The 18,928-nt window shown below is 26.0% G+C and overlaps 1 long non-coding RNA gene across 1 annotated transcript; it reads right to left on the bottom strand.

The window, feature by feature from the left end:
• Positions 1–9,522: 9,522 nt before the first annotated feature.
• Positions 9,523–13,757, bottom strand: LOC111306530 (uncharacterized). The gene is made up of 4 exons (XR_016331670.1): positions 13,373–13,757; positions 11,788–11,922; positions 9,850–9,922; positions 9,523–9,759 (listed from the first exon to the last, which is right to left on the bottom strand). It is a non-coding gene; the product is annotated as an uncharacterized LOC111306530 (long non-coding RNA).
• Positions 13,758–18,928: the final 5,171 nt, after the last annotated feature.

Raw genomic sequence — 18,928 nt, 5'->3', positions numbered from 1 at the left:
CTTTTAGGACTTCTGTCCTTTCATTTTTCACACTAGCCATTTAATAATTTTTGTCTTTTTTATTTTTTCTTTTTTTCTTACCTTTTTATTTTTTACTTTTTTTCTTTACTTTTATTAGCACATCTACTTTTGATTTTGTGAGTTGAAAATTTTTTGGGTAACTCATTTCATTGAACATTTGCCTTTTGGCATATAAATTTCTCTTTTTATACTTAGAGTAAGCCCTCACCATGTATGATTCTTGACTCTGTTTCTACTTTGCCCATTAATGTGAAGGGTGATCCTTGGTCAAAGTTCATTAAAAAAGAAAGGTTCATTTAATGTGCTATCATTTACAAAGTTTGAAAATTAAAAAACAATCCTTTTGAAGAAACAACAATCTACCTTAAAAAATTTCTCAAAACAAAATTATGTGCAGAGCCAAAAAAACCAAAGATCATCTATGATCACCAACTACATCTTTCATGTCTACAATGTTATTTTTCCTTTTTGCTTGTTCTTTTCAGGGTACTTAATCCTCTCCCATATTCAACTTTTCGAAACTCTTGTCAAACTCAGATAAAAAAAAATATATTGGAAAAAACTTGGGCTTCACCAAATTTCCTTGATTATGATTTTTTTTCACTAATGAGAAACACGCTTTATTCACCAAATGATGGTATGTCATAAGAGAACAGTTAAATAAGTAACATGATATTTTCATGATGAATTTGTAAATGTGTATGAAGAGGATGCATGTAGCATTCAAGTTTGATAAGAACCATATTATTTATCCACGTATATACACAAAATAACAAGATATATTTACATGAAATGAAGTGCATCTACAATGCGAGTTTTAAGAAAACCATATCGTTTCTTAATATATGTACATGAAATGTAATGTATCGATACATGAGTAATGAGACACATTTATATGAAATGCACTATATGTACAATACAAATCATTTGAATATATATACATGGAATGCAATGTCCTATTTCATGAGAGATGGTATACTTGCATGAAATGTAATATGTGTATAATGTAAATTTAAAATCACATCTTTTATGAATGCATATACATGAATCGAAATTACATGCTGCATGAGCAATGAGATATAAATGCATAAGTAATGAAATATACGTATATGAAATGCATTAACATATTATATTCATGACAAGATATGTTTGTACCAAATGCAATGCATGCACTATGCAAATTTAATGAATTTGACATTACCATTCAAGACATTTGTGCATGAAATGAAATTTATATACAACCTTATTATTTTTAAATGTGAAAAATAATGAAATGCAAAAAGTACAATAACATTCAAAATCAAATTTTTATGAAATTGACATTACCAGTCAAATATTTGTACATGAAATGAAGTTTATGTATACTCTTATTATTTCTAAATGCGAAAAATTATAAAATAAAAAAGATAAAATAACATTCAAAATCAAAATTTTTACGAAATTGACACTACCATTCAAATATTTATACATGAAATGAAGTGTATGTATAACTTTATTTTTTTCAAATATGAAAAATAATGAAATACAAAAGGTACAATACAGTCAAAATCAAAATTTTTATGAAACTGACACTACTATTCAAACATTTGTACATGAAATGAAATGTATGTACAACTTTATTAGTTTCAAATATAAAAAATAATAAAAAACAAAAGCTACAATAACATTTAATATCAAATTTTTACAAAATTGACACTACCATTCAAAAATGTTGTAAATGAAATGAAGTGTATACACAACATTATTATTCCAAATACGAAAATTAATGAAATGCAAAAAGTACAATAACATTCAAAATCAAACTTTTTCCTTCCTTTTTTGCCTTTTATTTGTAGAAAGAAATAAGAATTTAAGAAAACATTTCCTATGAAAAACATAAGCACATAAAGTGACCAAAATTTAAAGTTTTTTCAATAGTTTTGCTTTTTATCATTTGGCCAATAGCAAATGAATAAAAATTTTTCTTTTTTGAAAAGTTTTCTCCTTTTTTTTTTTTGAATTTTTTTGAAAAACACAAAAAATCCTTCTAAAATATATATTTACTTTTTTTAAAATGCGAATTCTGGACAAATAGTAGATAAACCAAATGGTATGTCAAAAGAAATTTGTATTAGAGGAATATATTTTTTCATATTTTCTTTTCTTTTCAAAGCATTAATTTCTTTGTATCATTATTACCCTATAAATACAAATTATATCACAATATTCTCCATGCATCCTTATTTAGGTATTCTCTAAAAAAAGCTTGGCATAGCTTTACCTAATGTTGGTCCCCTAAGGTTCATTATATGCTTAGTGAGAATTTATACATCTAAAGATTTTCAAATTGTTTCACTGGCATCTATGTAAGACTAATAAGGCACTTTAATCCTTACTCATTATAGGCTACAAACGAAAATAATTCAATTTGAGTAAGTATTTTACTTGTCATTGCAAAGGTTATCATCTCAGGAGAGCATAAGTACTTTAATCTCTCTTAAAAGGGATAAAACCTAGGTATAAAGCTCGTGCATGATATGAATGTGTAGTGTGCAACTGAAAGAATATAATATTGGAAACCTAATCTTAAATGCTTTGCAATTTATCAAGAATAATATATAAAAGACATAAAATAATAAATGAATAAATGACATAATTAAAATAAAAATGCATGTAATTTTTTATTGCTATTGTTATTTAAAAAAAATAAAATCAAAATCAAGGAAATTAAAGTTAAATACCAATTAAGACCATTAAATCAAAATTAAAGATAACACATAATTAATTTTTTGACCTGACTCTTTAAAAATGGCATTTTTAATGAAATCGCTAAATTGTCATAACAATTTTAAGGCTGCTAGATGAATTTAAAAACAAAGCAATGGTCACTAATCTTTTTTACTAGGTATGATTGGTCACATAAAAAGTTTATTTTTTAATAAAATTTGAAATCAATTAAAATCTATTAAAAAGATAATTTTTTATCTACGAAAATTAAAATTAAGTTTGAGAGTACAATTACGCATAAAAAAAATTAATACCTTCACAATGTCTGTTTTAAAACAGTCTTAATTAACTACATTTTATCTTTTAATTTTAACAAGGTCTTGATTTTGATATTTAAAAATAATTTCTTTATTTTCTTTTATTGCAACAAAAAAATATATTTTATTTTATTTCTTTTTTTTATCTTTTTGATTGAAAAATAAATAAGAACCTTTGTATATGAAAAAATTTTCAAAAATATTTCAATACTTAGGCAATATTAGGGAAAATTTTCTCATCTAAGAATTTCTTAAAAGTTACTATTAAGACTTCTCAAGAATTTTATCCTTGGTGGTTCATATTTATTTTTAAAATTAATATTTAAAATTTATAAAACAACATAATATTTATAATTTAATCTAACTAATATTTTTTTTTCATAAAAATTTATTTCTTATCTTTTTAAAAAGTAAACAAAAATCTTTATTAAAAATTAGTCTAAATGCCTAATTATTTTGATAGTATTTTAAAAAAAAATTTTCGCCTAAAGAATCCTAAAGAATTATTATTCAAATTTTTTTAGAATTTCATTCTCAGAGATTCGCATCTATTTTCATGATTAAATGATGCATATGAGATGCAAATAATAAAGCATAATACTTTTGCATAGATATGCATGCTTTATTTGTGTATTTATATTATATTATATTATATTTATTATTAATTATTTATCCCTTTTAAAAAAGATTTTTTATTAATTTTTTATTTTTTTATTTTTACATTTTAAAGCATTTTTTTATAAAAAAAAGCTTTTCTTTTTGAAAAATTTTTATACATACTCCAATATGCTAGTAGTATCTAAAAAAAAAATTTTCACTTAAATATTTCATAGGAATAACTACACAAATTTTTTTAGAATCTCATCATCGAAAAAATCTTTATTTTTTATAAACATTTAATAATAAAAATTCTCACAAAAAAATAATTATCCATAGTATTTATTTTCATAAGTATTATTAATTATTTCAAAACATGCATAGTTTATAGAAATATTATTAACATTGTAGACACCCAATTTGGTCCAAACCCGGATCAATTAGACCTGGTCCAAATGAGTAAGTCTATATTTTTTTTCTCTCTTCGTTTTATTTTTATTTTTTGTATTTTACATTTTTAGTTTATTTTTATTTTTATTATTTTATATATGTATATATATATATTTTTTTCTTTTCTTTTATTATTTTTTATCTTAGGTATTTATGTATTTATTAATATGTATATATCTTTTATTATTATTATTATTATTTTCTTCTTTTTTTCCTGTTAATGTTTATGTATTATCTGTTATTTAATTTTAATTTATCTGTTAATTTTTTTGATTTATCTTATTTATTTTCGTTTGATTTTTTTTTATTTTTTTTATTTATCTGGATGAAAATCGGATTGAGATTGAATCAGAAGAGTCTATGTTGGATTCAATGATTGAATCTCGATCCAAAAAAGAATAGAGATTGATTAGAAACTCTTCTGATCAATCTTTATAAAAGGGACCTCATGGAACAGAACAAAACACAAAAAATTAATGAGCAAAAAGCTACTGATTTGAGAGAAAAAATGCATAGAAAAGAGTATAGAAGGCTAAGAAAAGGTTTATAAGTGTTCTAGGAATTAGCAAAAATTTTTTGAAGATTTTTGAAGATTTTTTTTTGGAAATTTCTGAAAAATTCCAGATTCCGATGATTTTTCCAATGAAGGTTGAATTTTTTGACGATAATTCCAGCCAACTTTGAAGGTTCCGATGAGCTGCCCAATTTTCGATGAAGGATCCCAAAAATCGATCAATTTTTCGATGAACTTTCAGCAAAAAACTCAGATTTCAGTGAAAATTTTCAAAATTTGATGAATATTCAATCGGAGTTCTTCGACCGTTTAGAGAGAAACGAGAGGAAAAAAGAAGAAGAGAGAGAAGAAATAAGCTTTCTGTCGAAAAACGAAGGAAATAACTTTATATACCCTCTCAAAACGATGCCGTTTTTCCCTTAAGTGACCTAGAGGATCCGCATGTTTTGCCGAAAATCGAGCGTCAACCTGCTTTCGACCCGCGCATGTCCCGCCCTCACCGAGCCGTGAGTCGAGTCGAGCCGACGTCCCCTCCAAACCGTTTCTCTTCCTTGAGCCGAGCCGAGCCGCTCCAAGTTTTTTTTTTTTATATATATATATTTATTTGTTTTTTATTTTATTTATTAAATTAGGATTATTTAATGTTCTTTCATCTTTATTTTACTTTTATTTTTGTTTTTACTTTTTTTTTAATTTTCACTTTCATTTTATTATTTTATTTTTTTAAATAAAATCCAAAAAAATAAATTTAAAAAAAAATCAATTTTTAAGGAAAAGTTGAAAGTATCAATTTTTCTTGAAAATCAAAGTTTCCAAAAAAATATTTTTGGAGAAAAGTTGAAAGTATCAATTTTTCTTAAAAATAAAATTTCAAAAAAAATTTTTGAAGAAAGGTTGAAAATATCAATTTTCCTCGAAAATCAAAGTTTTCAAAAAAATATTTTTGAAGAAAAGTTGAAAGTATCAATTTTTCTTAAAAAAAATTTCAAAAAAAAGAAAGTTTTTGAAGAAAAATTAAAAGTATCAATTTTCTTTAAAAATAAAATTTCAAAAAAAAATTTTTTGAGGAAAAGTTGAAAGTATCAATTTTCCTTGAAAATCAAAGTTTCCAAAAATCAATTTTTGAGGAAAAATTAAAAGTATCAATTTTCGTTGAAAATAAAAATTTTCAAAAAAATATTTTTAAAAAAAAGTTGAAAGTATCAATTTTCTTCGAAATTAAAATTTCAAAAGAATATTTTTGAAAAAAAGTTGAAAGTATTAATTTTCCCTGCACAAGAACAATCATCTTTTTTTTTCTTTTTTTTATTTTTTTTCTTTAAATAATCCGACGATGGAGCCTCTGCAAATGAAACAGTAATTTTTCTTGCATACTCCTGAAGTGAGAAATTTTTTTTAATTTTTTGCTAAAAGTATTAGAGTTAATTGAGAATAATTACTAATAATTAATTACTTGGTAAAATTTTAAAGCTCATTGGATAACACAAATTTAAGTTGGTACCATCTTTCGATGGGTGTTGTGAGGGTACTATAACCTTCCTCACACGTAACCGAACTCTCGAACTCTGTTCTGGTTAGTAGACCTGAACCTATTTTTTTAGGGACCCTTAAACTCAAATGTTCCCTGAAAGAACAGATTCTTTAAGTGGTCAATCGCACATAGATAAAAAAGATTGGTGACGACTCCCTAAAAGTCAATGTCTAGCGATAGATCCTCGGATCTAGACGTTATGATAAACATGAGTAATGTAAAAAAAATTCCAATGAAAAACCTAAAAATATATAAAAATTATCCAAACAAAATTTTGATGTTGAAACCTAAAATCAGAGATCCAAAAAATGGCTCAAACACTTATGAATGGTGGTTGTGCAATTGAGAATGGTTGAAGGTGTTCCTTGTTGAGAAAATGGTAGTGGTTTCCCACTAGAGAATGCAGATTATTTTAGTTTTTCAAAGAATGGTCGTGGGTTTCTTTTTTGGTTTTGGAAAGCTTAGATTTTTTAAAAATAAAAGCCCTATTGTGCTCAAAGGTTAAGTGTAGACATAGGCATTGAATTTGGTTGTAAAGTTGCAGCAAGTTTGGGGCAAGGGAATGCTGAGCTTTTTAGGGTGCAAAGAACGAGCCTCTCGCTTGGTAAACTTGTGATGAAAGTAAAATGGGTGAAAATGGGAAGAAAAAATGAATAATTGAATTTGGGAGGCTAATTCTTGGAGCTTGAGAAAGCTCAGCCATGGGAGATGATTTTTTTTAGTTTTTCATTCTTATAATTTGTCAATTAATAAAAGTAATTAAACCTAAGAAAAAAAAATTAGGCTTTAAAATCAAAAGTTTAATTTTTAAATTCTGGGCTTTAAAATTCTATATTAAATTAACTCAAACTAAATTAGATTGAGCCTTGGTCTGTGTAAAATAATTTAAAAATAAATAATCCAAATCAAAATCCAAATAAGCTAATTAGGATGTTTAAATTAGCTCAAATTGAACTGTTTAAATGAAATGTAAAAATCACACAAACTCAAATGTAAAAATCACACAAACTCAAATTAATTTGAACAAAATTTCGTATCTACATTATCTTATTAGTACATGAACTCTCATTCTACTATCATTGGGATATATGAAAATGACGCTATTAGTAAATTTTACTAACATATCATGAATATCCAATAACATTTTGAAATGTATAAAAAAAAATTCAATTAACGCTATATCATCAACGCCACTTTAATAAAAAAAAGAAAACTTAAAAAACTATTTAAAAAAATATTAAAAATTAATTAAAAAATCTTAAAAAATAGAAACTTCCAAAAATTTATAAAAATTATTTGAAAATTCAAAAAACTTTCACAAAAATAATAGAAAATTTTTTAAAATTCTAAAAAACTTTTGAATTTTTTTTTTAAAATTTTAAAAATTTCAAAATAATCTAAAAAATTTTCAAATTTATGAAAAATTCTTTAAATTTTAAAATTTTAAAAAAGTTTAAAACTCAAAAAATTTATGAAAAATTACTAACAAATTTTTACATGATTCAAACAAAATTTGACAATTTTATTAAAATTCTAAAAATTTCTAAAAAATTTTTTAAAAAAATCTTAAAAGCTAAAAACAATTATAAGAAAATTTTAAAAAAATTTGTTAAAATTTTTTCAAAAATTAAAAATATGAAATATTTTTAAAATTATAAAAAGTATGATAATGTTAAAATTTTCGAAAATTTTAATAGAAATTCAAAAAATTAAAATTTTAATTAAAATTATACTTTTTTAAAGTTAAAAATATCACAAAAACTTAAAATACTAAAAATAAAAAAATAAAAAAAATTTAAAAAAATTTTGATATTTTAAATATTATAAAAATTTTGAAAATTTTTAAAGAATTCCAAAAATTTTTAAAATTTTTTGAAAAATCAAATAATTTAAAAAATCTGAAACATTCTAAGAAGTTTAAAAAATTCTAAAAAATTAAAAATTAATAAAACTTAAATTTAAAAAAATACAAAAAATTTAAAAAATTCAAAAAAATATAAAAATAAAATTGTAAAGGTAAAAATAATGGAAACTTTTTATAATTTGAAAAAAAATTTTATATTTTTTGAAAAAATTTAGAATTTTTATTTTAACTATTTTTAAGTTTTATGAAATTTTTTTAATTTTAAAAATATTTTTATTTTTTTAATTTTAAAAAAAAATTTATTTTTTTAAATCTTCATTTTTGAGTTTTTTAAAAAGATTTTAAGTTTTAAAATTTTTTTAATTTAAAGATTTTTTAAAAGTTCCTAAATTTCCTAATTTTTTTTTAATTTTTTAAAATTTTTAGAAAATATTTTGAAATTTTAATGAATTTTTTAATTTCCAAAAATTTTGAAACTTTTTTTTTTAATTTGAAGAATTTTTTAAGATTTATTTGGTTTATTTGAGGTTTTTTTAATTTTAAAAATTTTTAAATTTCTGAATTTTTTTTAAAAATTTTCTTTTAATAATGATATGACATTGATTAGATTTTTTGACACATCAATATTTTATTAGATATTCATATCAAACCAATAAAGTTAATTAATGATGTTAATTTAAGGTTAGAACATGATAACAGAATAAAAGTTCATGTAATAATCTTTTTTATATACTAAATTGACAAAAATTATATAGTTTAAGGCAAGTTTTATATTTAAGCCAATTAAAACGATCACTAAATAGAATATATAAGTGAATCTTTCACTTAACAAGAAAGGAAAAGGTAATGGCCTGGCAACTATATATAGTAATGCAGTTACATATTTTGCTTCAATTTTGGGATTGATCAATAAGATTGAGTAAACGGTTGATTCGGTTAATTTAGTCGTAAAAATTGAATAACTGACTTAACCGACTTAATTTATTATAAAAACCAAACCAATTGATGTATGTAAGAAAAACCAAAAGAATTAAACCGAATTAAGGTAATCAGTTTCAATCGATTTTCTTAAGTTAGTTGGTTTTTGTTTTTGTTTCTTGCATTAAACCTTAAATGTAATTCATGTAAAGATAGTTAGGTACTAAGATATTCAAGACATAATCTAATAAGTTCAAACATTGTCAATAATACTCAAATAAAAACACAAATACAATATAACATAAAAACAAACTTAAATAATAGTCCATAATTTATCTAGCACTAGTAGTCCATAATAGTCCATAAACAGAAACTTAATTTATCTAACACTAGCAATCCATAATAGTCCATAAACACAAACTAATAGCAACAACAATACTCAGCCAATGAACTATGATTACATTTAAGAGACAATGATTACATTATGAAAACACAGACTAATAGTCTATAAACCATGATAACAATCCATAACATGCTGCTGTTAGTCATTAAGCAAGCTTGAAAAAAAAAAACAAAGCAAAAAATAAGAATAAAACAGAATAAATTATTCAACAACAATACTCAGCCAATTATATTAAAAAATGACCATTGCCAGTGAGCTTGCTCAACATTAATCATAAGGCAATAAGTTTTCTCAACAACAATACTGAGCAAAAACATAAACAAAAATTAACAAAAAAATTATCATAAACAAAAAATAACAAAAAGTCTATTCATGTTACCTCAATTTATTAATCACTTTATTAATCAATTACGAGATCCACTGCAATCTTGGATAAAACTAAACATACATAAAAAAAAAAAAATTTAGCTATAAAGATTTAAAGAAATAAGAATTGAAAAAATATAGTGGTAAAAATAAAATAATTACCCAAATCAGTCTTATCAAGTTGTTCCACTTCATCCTTGATGGCATTTGGATCAAAATTTGAAGATTCACATATCTGATCTTGAGCACAAGTAAAACACAAATTTATGAGTTAAAGAACTCCTATATGCATCAAGTACACAACCAACAATGCTAAAAATTGATTCAAAAGTAACTGTGAATATGAGAACCGCCAACATATCATGAGCTAGATAGGAATAGGAAACCTATGACTATTGAGTTTCCACCAGAAAAGAACATCAAAGTTCAACCCTTCCCTAATAGCATCAGGCACCTCATTCAAATACTTCTCCAACTGTAATTTATTCTCTTCTCTACCTTATTGCTTCCTAAACCTCCTAAATTCAATCATAACAGTTTGTGAGTCATATACATTCTCAGTTTTAAGTTCATAGGTGGATTTTGTAACTTGACTCGCATGGCTAATTTCACCAACTTGTTCATATTGATGTTGCAACATATTTTTGTATTCATCAAATAACTCATCAATTGCTTCTTTCATTTTTTTTCATCATCACTAAAGTTTGATCATAAGAATACATATTCATAAAATAAAACTCCATAAAAACAAGTTTTTTCTTATGATCAAGAATTGAAGCAATATAAAGTAACATTTTCATTTTCTCTACATTCCCCTAATACTTGTCATACTTATCCTTCATTCTTTTAGCAATTGCACTCAACTCAACATCAACATCAACATTCAATTGCCAACCTTGCAAACTACTATAAACACCATAAATATCTTTAAGAAAATTATTAGCGGTGACATATAAAGAACTCGAAATTCTAATTGTAAGGTTATAAAACTTTTGCAAGAAAAGGCATAATCTTCTAACACTTGTCCAATCATTTTGATCGAGCACTCCATCTCTCAATATGAGCTCAGTTCTATAATAAGGATCAATATCATCAAAAGCCTCAAAAGCCTTTTCAAATTTTTGAGCTTGTTCCAACATAAAGTAAGTGGAATTTCACCTAGTTCTAACATCTAAGCATAACAAGCTCTTACTTTGAATGTGTTCATTGGTAACACACTTTTTAAACTTGGCTAACCTAGAAGGTGAATGTCTTACATATCTAACTGCCTCTCTAACATGAACAATCGAATCACTATCGAATCACTCCTTTCCTTTAACCCATCACTCACAATAAGGTTAACAATATGAGTAATACATCTCAAATAGAGATATTTGCCTCCTACAATACTAGTTCTTACATTGTTAAATTTTTTCTTGAGTATGAGGTTGCAACATCATTGGAACTAGCATTATCAATTGTAATAGCAAAAACTTTATCAATCCCCCAATCACATAAGCATTTTTTAATTGCCCTACCAATAGCCTCACGTTTGACTAAAAATGGGACAAAAGTTTAATATCCTTTTGTTAAGTTTTCAATCATTATCTATAAAGTGAACTGTGAGACACATATAATTGACTTTTTGCAATGAGGTTCATGCGTCAATGATAAAAGACACTCTTGTAAAAGACGATTTCAAGAATTGGTTTAAGGAAGTTTTTTCATCCACATAAATTTGATAACAATCCCTAGCAATGGTCCATCATGATGGTACATGAAATCTAGGACATCCAATAGCTATACAACGCCTGAATCCTTTCGCTTCCACAAATCTAAAAGGTAACTCATCTATAATTATCATCTTAACCACACCTCTCTTAATAGCAGCTTGATCAAACTTTCAAGTACCTAAAGGCCCATTTCCTTCCAAGTTAAAAATTAATTCTCGTTGGGAAAGATCATCACTACCACAAGAAAACTTCATACAAGAACACATGTGATTCTTTAATGCAGATGTTTCATTTTTTTAAGTTGAGAATAAAATTCCCTATCACAATAATTTCATCTAGCTTTTCATTCACCTTTGTCATTAGTAAATTTGGTGAAGTGGTCCTATACCTTTGACTGTGTGTTTGATTGTCTTCTTTTCGATTTAGTAGTCAGAACTTCACTTTTTGTTCCACGTGTGTCTATTGAAGGGATTGATTGAGCATCTTATTGTGTAGAATTTCGATCAATCATTTTATTTGACATCTTCAAGAAAAAAAATAAAAAGTTAAGCTATATATAAATATAAGGAAATAATATCATTTATAGGAAATGTAAACATTCAATATAATTCATCTAGAAAATAAGAAATGAAAATATATAAACATAAGGAAATGAATAGTTTTAAATTTATTTACTTAAAAGAGGTACTTTATGCCATGTCAATGCCATCTCAGATTCTTTAAATACACTATGGTTACTTTTTTTTTTTTAACAAAACAATATTTCTGCCTGTCTTGGAAGCATAATGAAACAGTATAGAATTGCAAGAGGTGAGTGATTTCAATGATGAGGTAGATTTTATTACTAGATGAAGAACTTTCTTTTGAAATCCAGAAGCAGGAATCTGAGATAGAAGTAGCCAAGGTAATTAGCATTCAAAGTGAAAGCAATGAAGTTAAAACTTAAAAGTTTTTTTTTTCTTTTCCCCTTAACAAATTAATAAAAAAAATGATATTAGAGTACAGTTATAATTAAATCTGTGCGGTTCATCTCTACTGCTTTAGGTTTGTTTTTATATTTCCTTGGGTATGCAAGTTTGCAACAACTTCAAAAACTATCAACAAAGTTTAGAAAAGTGTGATGGATTATATAGGTAAATACTTGGCATTTGGTGAAACCTCACATGGTTATTTCTAATTTTTTGCAGTGGATGCCATTTGAAGAATATGCAGCGCAGCCATTTGCCCAGAAATATGAGTTCTCAAAATATAGTTGACATATGCTTAACAAAGAAAGATAGAAACTATTCTGGCTACACGTACTTCAACATGTGTGACCTCAATGGGTAGCAAGGATTCAACTTGTAAAATGTATAATTAAATTCTTTTGACTTATTATGTTTTAGTCTATTTTATGGAATTTGATCAAAAGATACTTGCATATATATTTTTTTGTGATATAATATTATGTAGAAGAATTAAAGAAACATTGTCAGATCAATTTTATTTAGTAAAATCAACTGACAAGCAAGCATTGTTTCTAAAACAGTCTGGTCAATGGTCACTTTGTATGATTATACTTATACTAATTTACTGGATTTCACAAATATTCAACAATTAAATATATTTGGTCGAGAATAATACAAAAACAGATTATCCATGTAAGAATCTTTAACGAGATGTAATTAATTATAGGATTTTTTAAGTTTGGGGTCGGTTCAAGGAAATATATTCACAAATATTCCAAAATCATCCATGTAAGAATTGGGGCAAATCTATTAACGAGATGAGTTACTTGTTAGACTTTCAAACTTAACTTAAATCGAATTTAGTTTTGGAAGATTTTTAAGTTTAGGGTTGGTTCAAGCAAGAAATAAGAACAGTCTTTGGCTTTGTAGGAATAAGAACTAAATTCAACAGCTAAATTAAAGAAGAGAATGATCTGAAAACTAAATTTTCTAAATAAGCAACAAAGATGAAAAAAAGGAGCTGACCTCGATGCTGTTGAAGTCATGAAGAGAAGGCAACATGAGCGCGAGCGTGAGAGACCGAGAGACAGCAAGCAAAAAGGCGTGAGAGACTGTGAGAGGAACTGAAGAAGGAATGAGGCAGAGGCACGGAGCGGTGCGGCAGCAAGGACACGGCAGCGCACAAGATAAGGGTGAAAGGGACTGTAAGATGAGAGTGAGATTTGAGAAACAAGAATGAAAGAAAGAAGATGTGCGGCAGATAAGAGTGTTAAGATCGATGTGCGACAGATTAGCGAGGGGAGATTGTGAGAAATTTGAGGGAGAAGATGGAGATCAGTGTGCCGCAGTAAAGGAAAGTGGGAGATAAAAAAATGTTGAAAGTGTAAAAATGAGCAGCTATGGTTCAGCAAGCAAAAGGAAAATCCAAAAAAATGGGTGGTTAAAATGTTTTTATTTTAATTATTTATCTTGTATTAAATTAGATATTTTAATTTATTCGATTTCAAATTTTAAACTTAAAAATTGATTGCTTTAACCGTATAAATAAAAAAAAAATCGACATATTCGTACAATCCAATTAAACAAAATCGATTTACCCAAATATTTTGATTTTTATCATTTTTTTTTATTTTAATCGAATTTTGCTCTCCCTTATTGATCAGAGGCGTCTAGGATTGGCTTAGCTCAAGCAGGGTTTGAATCTAGCTTAGAATGAGAAAATTACGAGTCAATCCTAGGGTCAGGCTTTAAAGCCCGATTTTGAGCCGAGCAGAAATTTGACAGCGGTCCAGTTTGTTCTATATAAATCTAGGCCACAGCACTGCATTTTTAATTGAATTTTATATCTCAATTAATCCAAAACTAGAAATTTTACTTTTGCATTTCTTTGCATGCGAAAATTTTCTCATTTAATTTTTTAAAATTTTTATATTTTTGACATATTTGAGTTGATATAATTAATTAAATCTTTTAAGAGATTATTTTAACAAAATTAAATGTAAAATAAATGATGAAATTAATATCTAAACATTTTACTTAATGACAAGTAAATATATATTTCTATCAAAAAATTAGTTGCGAATCTTCATCTTTTAAAAATTATACTTGAAAAAAAGGAAAGTTAAATATGAACATTAGTAGTGGTTGGAGGATTTTTTTCACAAAGATATTCACTTATAATATAAATAAAAAATTATTGATGAATTTATCAATTTTATTGATAAAAAAGTGTTCATGAAAAAATTTTAGAGGTATTCAGAGAAATTTTCTTTCAAATTTTTTAATTTTCCAATTTTTGGAGTATCCACGAAAAACTTTTGAAGGCGTCCAAAGAAATTTGTTTTTTTAATTTCTTTTTAATTTGAGGTGTCCATCGACACCTTATTTCAAGGGTTAGATTCGACGCTCGTGAAAGTAATTTTCATGCATTATATCATCTTTTATATTTGTATGTAATTTTCTTATTTTAATTTTTATATAATAAAAATGTTTTTATCTCATTTTTGTTAACATGGATTTTTATAGTTTATTTTTAATTAACATTTTGATGATATTTTATATAAACTTGATAATTTGTGTTTACGTGTCATATTTCATATTATGTTTGACATATGTAATAACATGAATTATAAAATGTATTTAAATATTAATACGAATACGATACATTTATTATACATGTTATATGCGATATGATATGATTAATACATATATAATTAATCCATTTAAACATGATACAAACAAATATAAATAATATGAATTTATATAAATGGACATGACTAATATGGATAAACACAAATAGACATAACTAATACAAATATATACAATAACACTACTAAAATAATAAATAACTATAAACTATTTATTTATAACTTAATAAATTTGACATATTACACTATAAGAAAATGAAAGATTAGTGGCAGTTTAGTAGCGGCGTTTCATTTAAAAATGCTGTTAGCTTTTGTGTTTTTATACAACTTAAAGTGTTTTTCATCAAAACACCACTAAATATTAGAATAGCGGTGTTTGTACTTATAAACGCCACTAAAGACAAAAATTAATGGCATTTATCAACTAAAACGCCCAGCATGATCCCCCTCTAAAAGATTGGATTGATTATTGAAGGCATTTTTGACAAAAAAAATACCTTAAATAATCCCTTAAGGGATTATTTAAGGCATTTTTGACAGACGATGCCTTGAATAATCCTCTCATAAAAATGGAGGTAATTATTGAAGGCGTTTCTAGCAAAAAATGACTTGAATAACGTCATTTAATTTTTTATAAAAGATTATTCAAGGTATTTTTTAGGCAAAAATGCATTCAATAACCCCTCACAAAATAATGGGAGGACATTATTGAATGCGATTTTAGTCAAAAACACTTTCAATACCCTTATTCGATTTTTAGTAAGGGATAAATGAATGCGTTTTTGTCTAGAAAATAGTGGGAAGGGAAGTCAGTTGTAGGTTTATATTCAGAAAATATTTGGTTTATATATGTGATATTACGAATTATATTTTGAAATTTACATTACGAACAATGTAATATTTCAATAAATTGACCACACATTCAAATTTAAAACTGATAATGTTGCCATATAAATATACTTTTTTCAAATATATGTGTACACAATATATGTGTATTAATAAAAGTTGTAACCAATTGATAGAAAACAAATATAAGCCAATAATATTAAACCAATACCCTAATCTACAAACTTAAATTATCCATTCAATATGGCATGTTACAAAAATATTATAACAAATGAAATGCATATATTTACACCCAACTAACAATATCCAAGCTTAAGGTTTAGCAAATGATAATACATATTCACACCACTCTTTACGGACTTCATCAAGTTCGTCTATTGTGAAGCTTCTTTTAGTCTCTCATTAAAAAAATCACAAGTAAATGTTAATAATCGAGAACATAATTTAGCTTTTTTTTAAAAGATATAACGATTTTATGAAATTAATACTAATCTTGAATGGTGTGGTCATAAAATCATATAACAATATCTCCCTCATAAAACGAAAAACATAATATCCACATTTAGTATATCTCGATTGACGAAAAACCTGAAAAATAAATTTAGTGGGTTCAGAAAATATGTATCTAAACAAATTCAGTATAAAAGAATAAATTTCACATTTACCAATAATGACACTCATTTATTTTTGCTTTTATTACCAACTGCAAACAATACCCTAAATTGAAAAGAAAAAATTAGTTAATAAAAAAATAAAAGTAATTATAAAGAAACAGAAGATAATATAATAACATGTAATACCTCTTTATAAAATTTGTAATATCAGGGTTAGGCATCGCCATTGGTTGAGCCGAATTAAATAAGTATGGTGTTAAGGAATTGCCTTCAATCACAATAAGATGTCAATGATGACTGCAAAATAATAAGAATGAAATACTCAGATTAGGCATCATCTCAGATTTGGTTAAGGTTGGAATAATTATTTGTATAAATATAGCTTATACAGCATTATATGGGAGCAAATAATAATTAGCTTATTTTTTCATGTATTCAATCACATAACGAGCACGAAAAATGACTATGCCACACTACTCACTAATGATATTAGGGTCAACGAATCTGAATCGATGGGTCAATTCTCTTGTCTTTATCTCTCTATATAGAAAGTTACACAGTAATAATCAACAATATTAGTTAGTAGTACATCGTAATATAGATTAATAAATATTGAATTTTCATATTTAAATTTATAAGCTAACCTCATATAAGCAACAATATCACTAGCTGATATTTCGGCTGATATTTCATCCAAGTTACAAAATTTCTGAACCTCTTCCTCATCAATGTAAGAAAATGATGGTTAATCAAATAACCTATCTTGGGACTCAACTGTAATCCAATTTCCTCTAGATAAATGATCAAGTAAATAATTAGATAACTTATCAATGGTAGCCCGAACATGGCTCATACTCTGAGTCCTAACATGCTACTATAATATATAATGAAATATAAGTATTAATAGGAAATCAATAAATATAAAAAAGAAATAAATATTAAGTGAATAAACAAAATCATACTTATGACTGGTACCGGGGGTTAGGTTTACTACTTAACTTACAACGAAAGCTTGTCCTAGGTGGATGATGCTATCCGACTGACCTACAAGCATACTAGGTTGCATTACTGCCAATATTACCTCCAAAGCAACAAGCCGTTGCTGTTGGTCATTCAGATATTGCTTTTGCTCATCAAGTCTTTGCTATTGTTGCTTAATTATTGCTTCATATTATGCATTCATCATTTGAGGCATTTTTTGTTGATTACTGAAAAACTTTGATGGCAACACAAATTTACCAATGCCACGAATGTGATGATGTCTCTCTTTGGCACCTAATGCCAAAGACAATGGATCTTTATCATACTAGGTTGCCAGTTCACCGAATTTAACTTTACTAGCATAATCATCCTGAAAGACAATAATAGGATAGCCATAATAACAAATATGTACAAGCTAGTATACAGTCATCCATACAAGCACAAAGCCAATCATATATGATATAATGAGCAGTTATACATACAATTTTTTTAGCCATTTGTTTGGTTGCTTCATCTGTGAATGATCCATCATTTCGTAAATGTCCTTGTTTCCACACATCCCATCTGAAAACTTTGATGTCAAAACTAGTTGATTCCTAATAAATTATCGCAATATAAAAATCAGAATCTATTAAATGAATGTTCATAAATATTCATTTATGAGTATAAAATAAGTGTGTGAATACTTATGAGGTCATACTTGACATTTGCATAACCATTTCTCGATGTTCGATGGTGATATACTTGTTTGGCTTGAACGTTCTTTGATTTTTCTTTGATTTTCTAGAAAAAAATTACATAAATCACATATTAAGATATAGAATATATTACATCAAATCTTATAAACAATTTTTTGTATTGGGTATGCGTACCGAGAAATTTTTTGATAGTCGATCTCAAACAAAAGTCATCCAATCATCATAACTTCTAACATCTGCATATGGCGTAGGTGGAACAACCAATGCATCACCATGATCAACGAGCCATAAAATATATTGGGTTGTCAATCTGCTTTTAAAATCTTTGAATGCTTTTCCAGTCAATTGTAACACAAGTTTTTTACATTCATTTGGGATGTCATACCATTCCTAAAACATTTAACACAATTAGTATGAACACACTCCTTTAGATTATTAGGAACTCATTGCCAAATAGGGTATGTAATTGAAATGCTACGATGGATGACTGTTCCAATATGAGTAACCAACTTGACAGCTCCATCAGACACAGGTTGCCCATTTTGATTGAAGTGGACGTGAATTTTCATTTCAGTCACTTCATTTTGTTTATTTTGTCCTCTTTTTTTTTTTGGCCTACATGTGTGTTTTCTTTATATTAAGTAGTATGAGAAGTATGTTGTTCAGATTCTATAATACATGTGATTTTGATTAAAATTATACGAAATACACCAAACTGTCTATCTAAATTTCACATAATACGTAATAAAGTATAACCAATATCATACTACAATTACTATACCAATATACATAAAT

This window comes from Durio zibethinus, chromosome 21 (genome assembly GCF_047325235.1).
Source record: "Durio zibethinus cultivar Kanyao isolate XHJ-2024 chromosome 21, ASM4732523v1, whole genome shotgun sequence".
In the NCBI taxonomy this organism is placed as follows: Eukaryota; Viridiplantae; Streptophyta; class Magnoliopsida; order Malvales; family Malvaceae; genus Durio; species Durio zibethinus.
This window is presented reverse-complemented; position numbering and strand designations above follow the sequence as displayed.